Raw genomic sequence first — 8,875 nt, 5'->3', positions numbered from 1 at the left:
TCTGTTCAGCACTCGTTTCTTCATTCATAGGTTAGGCCTTGTGGCTGAACCATCAGTTTCTTCATTCATATATATGGAAGTCGTTGGGAAATGAGTACGACTGTGTAGGTTTGAAAATCATAAACCACCTTTAGGCTAACCGTGCTACCACCATGACGACCAGTTAGGCTACACCAATATGTCTTGTCTTTTTCGTTTGCTCATTTTCCACTTATAGCATGATAATTCCATAAACAACTGTTGGCCTTGGGCAAGAACATAAACCGATACACACGAGAAACTATGAAGCAGTACACGAGCAAGATTCGAAATACAACCTTTCTCGCACAAGTATCAGTTACAACTGATAGTGACAGTCAACGTATAAGTGACCGACCAAACGTTTTGATGCCAAGGTGTTCTTTAGTGAAAGCTATTTAATTGCCCACCCGCCCCAAAATGACAATAAATAATCGTCTTGTTTTTCCTTGAATTATCATAAATTAATTACGTTAATTTTTTATTCATAATGTAAATGACAATACATATTTCATATTTAAGAGCACGTTGTTTTCGCTCTAAGAAAGCGCCCTCTCGTTGAATTTGAGACGGTGTCAATAACCTATAAGTTTCAGCGCTAGTTTTAGTAACCATAAATCAGTCAGTCATTGAATCTGAGTTTCATTTCTATAGTATAAAATCGATTTCTTGAAGATTAATTCATTAGGAATTGCCCGTATGAGCAATTTTGAAATTCTAAAGTGATTCATTGTTGGTTTGGTAAGGAGATAAATGTTCTCTTGCTCGGAATTGTAATTTACATTGATCTTATCATCAGCCTACGTGTGCAGATAGATGATGAAGCCTGATAACATTCATACCTTCGAACCCCTCCTCATTAGTGGAAATATTTCGCACACACACACACACATACAAAGTTGCTATGACAGCCCTTCGACTAATTATCTCAAACTGAAATGTTGATGCAATTATCTGAATCCTTTTGGGGTTACATGGAATTCTAAGAGGTTCTGAGAGTTTGCGGCTAATGCAGCACAAGCATAGTATCTTTCATATTTCGGGAGACGATCAAAATTGTTCGAATGACAATATTGTTACATAAAAATTTTTTCATCACCAATATATGTTACGTTAAAAATCAAGTGAAACGTACAAGTCAACACTCTCGGATGCCAGAATTAACACCCCTTGGGAGAACCCATAAAATCCTTAGAAAATTCTTAGGATCTATAAACAGTAACAGTAAGTCTATTATAGAAAATTCTTAGGATCTATAAACAGTAACAGTAAGTCTATTATATATTAAGTGTTCGAAATACTATGTGCTGTTCATCACTCATTCACGCATGTGAATGTAATCTAACACTGAAGGACATTTACACATCACATTTTGTCCTTTGTTTACCGAGGTGTTTATTTGTATTTTCAGTTGCTCATACTTTAATCCATCATTCTCGAAACGATTGATAAGCAATAAATTCTGAACACTGTAATTAATAAACCGCTTATGTTTGTGTATACTTTCGTAGGCAATTTAAATGAGGAGAAATCTGTATAATTTATGGGCATTCCGTTTAGGTTGACGTGTAGACATATGTGATTATACACCAGTGCATAAGAATAAGGAACATCTCAGAATTGGCTACGTTATACCTAATACATATTGAGTTTTTGCCTGATAGCTGGTCTTCGGAAGTCACTCGAAAGCAAAGTAAAATGAATGAATATGCTATATTATTCTCTTTTAAATTATATGATCAAGCCTGTAAATAATAATAATAATAACAATAATAATAATAATAATAATAATAATAATAATAATAATAATAATAATAATAATAATAATAATAACATATTGTGATCAGAATCAAAGTGAATATTACGGGCAAATAGGCCAGCACTGACATAACATGATGTGAACTCTTAAAAGTGCTTGTCTAGCACTGACTCAAAATAATAATAATAATAATAATAATAATAATAATAATAATAATAATAATAATAATAATAACGTACTGTGATCAGAATCAAAGTGAATATTACGAGCAAATAGGCCAGCACTGACATAACAAGATGTGAACTCTTAAAAGCGCCTGTCTACCACTGACTCAAAACCTTCGTTCTGCGCAGTCTTTCCCTTGTCGCCTTGCGATGCCGATGGCTCCTGCCCAGCTAGACCTTCCTCTTGGGCAATCTTCCCAAGGAGATCCTGGGCCATATACATATATGTATATAAATATAAACAGACACACACACACACACACACACACACACATATATATATATATATATATATATATATATATATATATATATATATATATATATATATATATTATATATATACATATATATATATATATATATATATATATATATATATATATCTTTTAGAGAGATACGGAGTGTATAAAAAGTATTTCAGATACCGTTTAGCGATAGTTTCCAGATGATTTCCTGATTTATGAGAAAGGATTATACGGTACAATGTATAATTAAGGCCACCGAAAATAGATCTATCCTTCGGAGGTCTCGGTATAATGCTGTATAAGCCGCGAGCCATGAAAATTTAGCCACGGCACGGTGGTGACCTATCCTATATCGTTGCCAGAAGGACGATTATATCTAACTTTAACATTAAATAAAATATGTTCATAAGTATATGCATATACCGGTGTGTATATGTATATATGCATAGGTATAAGTATGTATGCATAAGTGTACATATGTGTATTTATGTATACACATATAAACTTTGTTTCCAAACAATGTTTCCTAGAGTGGAGAGGCCTCTGGAGCCACATCTGACAACATGTTACCTCGTTGATGGTCGAGGGATCACTGAGATTCTTGCTGACAATCTAATTTATCAGTCTCGGTTGCTGAGTTAATCTTATTAATATCAGGAATAGAGAACGTTCAGGTGTTTAGTGCGCGTCAGGTTGTGTTAAAAGAAAGTTATAGCATTATTTGTATGTTTAATTGGTATACACTCACGCACACACACACACACACACACACACACACACACATTATGCACGTGACTTCAGTTTAAAGCGAATCCCACAGGAAAAAGACAGGCAGAAGTTCAGTAGTACCAAGCGCTTTCACGTTTATTGACGCATCGTCGGGGTACGAATGAGACAAAATATGAAGAAGGTTACAAAGTAAACAGAAAAGAACAAGAATACCAGATGGTCAGTTGTCAAAGGGTAATAAACAGAAAGTTAATCCAGGATAATCCCGGATCGAGCTGTCACAAACTGAACCTAAGACCACACAAAAAGAAATACTAAAGTTTAGGCTTACAAAATCCAAAAACGTGCATAACCTTGAATACCAGATGGTTAATTGCCAGGGGTTAAACAGAAAAGGTTAATCCACGGTAAATCCGGGATCACGCTGTCAAAAACTAATCCAAATATATACTTAACAATAAGGCAAGCGACTTCTTACACATTCAAATTGCAGAAACATATATATTAATTTTGCTTATATTTATCAACAACTTTTTTAATTATTAAAGCATCAAGTTTAAATAAACCAAGACTTAAATTTAGAACACTTTCATTATTTGACTTAATAAGACAAGATTCGATGATATTCCTTTTAACCGTGTCATTGCACGGGACTAAAGGTCTTGCTTTACTCAAGTTAATAGGATGATCAAAATCTCTCATATGTATGAATTTATCGGCATTATGGTACACAGCTTTTATATGTATTGATACTTAAATAAATCCAATGCCACTAGCAGTATTTAATGAAAAATAAGATTAACTTATAAAGAATATTACTGCTTGGAAAAATGAAAGAAAATTGATGTTTTCGGTACATATTTGATAACAAGGCTTGCATTATGTATCATCATCACCTGAGGAATGAACAATGGAAGCAGTATGCAGTTTATCAGCGATATTATAATTTACCATTTCTGCTGTTGGCTCCCATTCAAAACATGGAGCGTTTCCTCCATTTTCTTTTGTTAATAGAAGTCCATTAATAGTAACCGTGTTTAGCCTGTTTCTTATTCTTGTTTTTATGAGATTGACTTTAGAAAAAATATGCTCAACTGCTGGTGCTGAATGAGGAAGGGTCAACAAGTTGATCATAAATTTTGAAACTAAAGGGAATACATAATTTCCATCTGCACTTTTCTCTCTTAACCTTAAAACCAAAACTCCACTGGGTCTTTTGAAAAGTCTAATTATAAAAAATGGCAGTGCCCTCCACTCATTAATGATGGCATCATAATCAGCATCATTCACTAAGTTTGGAAATTTTCTCATTCAAGGAATAAGATTTGTTATGACCTTGCCACAAGCAACTGATGGATTGCATGCCGTGAATAATGGCAAAATTTCACTAAATGAACTAAAGCGATTTTGCATTTGCGAACACAATTCAATATAAAAGTCCAAACATTTTTTCTTCAAGTATTTAAGTTCTTCCACAGAAATCCTCTTTTCCTCTCTCACTATAGCATCAAATTTGCTTCCAAAATACCACTGACTTTCATCTAAATGGGATGAAATATTAGCACAATCAATAGTAAATACATCAGAAGATGACAATATGACTTCAATTTTGATGAAATTCCCTAAAATTGTTTTGTAGTATCTACTTAGATTTTCATACAAGACATGAATCCTAACACTTTCACTTTGAAACTCTAAGTTCATTTTGGAAACAGTGGGAAGGATATAGCTTAGAAAACTTATATACAACTTGTATATGGGGTTACCAAGGGCATTAAGAATTGTTGAAGCTGACTGTATATGGTCTTCCAAAGAGGCAGCTTGGAAAAATAAAACGAGCTGGCCATTGTTCCAGAATTCTCTCCACAACATCTTGTTTGTGATGGGTGCAGTAACCTATGTGGCTCAACTTCTGCAAACTTTTGCATTTCCCTGAATTGTGAAATGCGTTTGGGGCTGTGAAATATATAATTGTATATATCTCGGCAAAGATTTATTGGAATTTTTAAACAAGCATTAGAAGAGCACAAGCGTAGGGAGTGACAAATACAACCCATTACAAATAGATTCGGAACTTTGTCCTCTAACTTTCTCTTCAGCCCACCAACATTTCCCATCATAACTGCACCATTATCTGCAGCGTAACCAATCATATTAGCAAAAGGTATATTATGTTTTGTAAAGAAATCAACCAGTGAATTATATATACCATCAGCTGTTGCATCAGTAACATCAATTAGTTGTAAAAATAAGTCCTTAACCTTTTGAATTTCCTCATCTACTGTTCTGACCACCACAGCTAGTTGTTTAGTAACAGAAACATCTGTGCTCTCGCCAAGGATCACGGAATATTTATTTGATCTTAAATGCTCAACAACTTGATTAAAATTCTCTAGGTCTATCTTTTTCGTAATAAGCTCAGTGCCGTTAGTTCTGCTGCAGTGAATTTCCTTTGCAATTTTTGAATCTGGAGCTACAGAAGCAATGAATTTTGGGAGAAGTTCATAATATATATATGTATATATATACATAGGCTATATACATGTATACATACATACATACGTCATTCATGCACGCAATCAACACATTCATGCAAACTGAACTTTACTAAAAATCTAAACTAGGCCTATTAGGAATACAGTAAACGAAAACTTATTTATTTTAACAAATTTAGGCCTATCACTGATCTTATTTTACTGTCATAAAAGGAAGCCTGGTTTACTTACCTTTTCCTTTCTTTAGCCAGTTCAGTACAGACATTTCAGCTTTATGAAGTAATCAACACAACCTGTTAACAACCTTGACTGTGAGTTGGAGTCTTAAAATTGATTTAATTTCTGTCACAAGTGACGACACCATCACATCACTACTAATTTCACGGAACCAATGAGTCCAATTTCAATACAAATTATAAAAGTCCCGTGACTTGTGAGGCCGTGACTGTCAAAAAGATTACAAACAAAGGCCACTGACGATCCATATCTGTAGAGACCGTACAGATATGTAATAAGTTTGAAACAGCTCTGCCTAATACTATCCAGAAACCGACCGTTACCATGTTCACAGTTCAAGTGACCATGTCAAATACTCAAAGCACAAAAAACTAACCCATATATTACCTCACCACAAAGACCAAAACTGCTTCTCATATCTCATACTGAGCATAGTAAGCGGGCAAGTCATGCCATTTAGTGCATTATGGTATAGTACCACAACGGCTATAATTGTAAAATAGTCCTCACTCAGAGAGAACTCTATCGGAATTTCGGAAACCGAAATGTTCAACTGACATGGATGATTCAGGTTAATGGACATTACTAAATACTGGCAGAATCTAACAGATACTAAAATACAGGCCTTGATTTTTTTTATAATTCAGTAAACAATTGCAAATTTTGATAGATTAACTTTGAAAACAAAATATTCAGAAAAAATATGTTATAAATATTTATTTTATGAAATACAGGAATGTATTTAGAAGAGACATTGCGTATGTACCAAGATGTACCAACTTTTCTTTAAATGTACCAAAAATCTGAAAGGCGTACCATGTACCAGAAAAAGGCAAATTGTACCAAAATGGTACAAATGTACCACCTCCGGCAACCCTGTCCCTGGCGACTCTGCCCGGCTCTCTCTCTCTCTCTCTCTCTCTCTCTCTCTCTCTCTCTCTCTCTCTCTCTCTCTCTCTCTCTCTCTCTTTGACTGTTGCAGTTTTACATAAGATTTCTACATATTTATAAATCTTTGACAGGTATGATTTTGTATTATGGCCATTCATGTTTGCTTATTTCCTGTATAGTCCAACAATAACTTTTCCGTTTCTTGATTTTCGTTATGCGACTAACTGGAAAGCATACATTATTATTATTATTATTATTATTATTATTATTATTATTATTATTATTATTATTATTATTATTATTATTATTCATGAGATGAACCTCATTCATATGGGACAGGCCCGCAGCGGTCACTGACTTGAAAATGAAGCTTCCAAAGGTGTTCAATTGAAAGAAGTAACAGAAAGTGGTGGGAAATAAAGAAAGAAGATCAGTCATTAGGAAAGATAAAATTAACAGGTTAATAACGACATGGCTAAAAAAAAATATCAGTAAATTATCCAAATGCAAGGGCAATTGTTTTAGGGTAGCAATGCGTTGCATCTTCGCTTGAACTTTTGAAGTTTCTACGGAGAGTGGTGGTAACAGAATTTTTCCAAATTTTGCAAAAAAAAAAAAGACTATTGACAGTTTTTTTTTTATAAAAACAATAGTACGTCTGATAAAACGACTAGCGGAACGAAACGGTGTAGACGAATTTATAGAAGGGAAACGAGCCAAAAACAAAATAAGGACAATGTGATGACGCCGTTAAAAGATATAAATGAAAATATCTTATTCGAATCTCTAATTTGAATGCCAAAAATTTAGGGTATTTCAGCAAAAAATTAACAATTTTAGCTCTTATCTTTTATTGGAAGCTGTCAAAGAATGTAGCTGCTAAGAGTTGTCAGATATAATTTAACACAATCATTATTTAGCTTTCACAAACTAAACTTTACAGCTAATGTGCTGTTACTTATTTGATAATTAATATTGCATACGAAAAACAGGACCTTCACACAGATCTGTTAAACTCGTAGGTAATATCTTACCTATTTGCAAATAGGTAAGATATACCTACAGGACATTGTCTGTTTAATTATTTTTCAATGGCTTGTCGGGTTTTACTCTATCCTCACGTTAACGTGTAAAATTCTTCTGACGTCTTGTATTACCAGACATTCTTAATAAAACACCTTTTAAGATTTCTTGCCTTAAATACAACACGCAATTACTAGTGTTTATTTGTACTTAATATTGATGTATGCTGAAATATAAAAAGTTTGTTGGCGTCTTTATGAAAATAAAATATTTTTATATCCAGAATTGAAAAAAAATAAGCAATAGTTGTTTTTTGGAAGCCATGTTGTGATAGATGCTTGTTAATGTTTATTAATAGATTTATTTCAGCATGTTTTTGATGACCAATACTTCTAATTTTTTAATTCAAGATAATATAAATTTACTTTATATTCATAATGCATATTAATTTTTATGAAATTTCGAATATCTTACATAAAATCAGAGCCTACATCCTCGTGTAAACAAAGGAAGTTGTTAGTTGATTTGAATTTTTCTAATAGTTACTTTACCTGTCAAAAGATGTCTATAGTAGCGGTTAATCGAAATGCCATAAGGATAACAAGCCAATATAGATATATATGGTAGCGTTGAGAAAAAGCCAAATATATTTAATAATTAATGCACTTAAATTTGAATATTTTATAGATAAAATTTAAATACATCATGTATGGGGTGCAGTATTTCAGAATGATGGGGATGCCTTTGCTGTAGTTTCTTTCTCATTTATTGATTGTCTAATTTGTCTGCTTGAAACGCAGAAGATTTGTGAGTTTTCAGCAAAATCTAACCTTATTTCTGCTAAAAGTTTGTGTGATATTTATCCTGCTGCAATCTAAGGTCACTATATGTTAATTTAAAGTTTGTTGTTTTTGCTTTGCTTGAAACGCAGAAGATTTGTGTTTTCAGCAAAATCTAACCTTATTTCTGCCAAAATTTTGTGTGATATTTAAAGTTTGTTGTTTTTGTTTTATTTTATTGGTTGACATATCAGCTGGTCACGAAGGGGGTTTCAGATATTCTTGCCGTACATGAACCATATCAACCCCTTAAAGCCAGCAACACAGAAAGAACAACTAATACCGTCTTGTCTGTGCTACATAGAAAAATTTTAATACCGTCAGGTCTTTCTATGGGATCTCTAAAATGCATTAAAATCACCGAGAAATTATCTGAAAGTGTTCCAATCTGTTGGGACGATATTGGAACTTG

This window comes from Macrobrachium rosenbergii, chromosome 51 (genome assembly GCF_040412425.1).
Source record: "Macrobrachium rosenbergii isolate ZJJX-2024 chromosome 51, ASM4041242v1, whole genome shotgun sequence".
In the NCBI taxonomy this organism is placed as follows: domain Eukaryota; kingdom Metazoa; phylum Arthropoda; class Malacostraca; order Decapoda; family Palaemonidae; genus Macrobrachium; species Macrobrachium rosenbergii.
This window is presented reverse-complemented; position numbering follows the sequence as displayed.